Source organism: Elephantulus edwardii, unplaced genomic scaffold (assembly GCF_000299155.1).
Source record: "Elephantulus edwardii isolate Elephantulus edwardi_28Jun2011 unplaced genomic scaffold, EleEdw1.0 scaffold00167, whole genome shotgun sequence".
NCBI lineage: Eukaryota > Metazoa > Chordata > Mammalia > Macroscelidea > Macroscelididae > Elephantulus > Elephantulus edwardii.
This window is the reverse complement of record NW_006399917.1, coordinates 218,946-219,219: the sequence shown is the minus strand read 5'-3', so window position 1 is coordinate 219,219 and position 274 is coordinate 218,946.

Below are 274 nucleotides of genomic sequence, written 5' to 3'. Positions count from 1 at the left end.
CTATGAGGTGGATTGATTCAGTGACTGGGGTAATTGGGATGGGTGTGTCAGAGGCAATGTGATTGGCACAGAATAGAGCAGGGTTTAGGGCTGTTGTACATAGGGTCGCTATGAGTCGCAAGCGACTCGACTGCACATAACAACAACAACAACATTCTTAGTCATTGTCGAGTCATCATTGTTACTCAATACTCTGGAGAAGACATTGACAGCAGATTTTCCCAGTGCAATTTGTCTTTCAATTTCCTAACTACTGGTGTTAAAAGTGTTGATT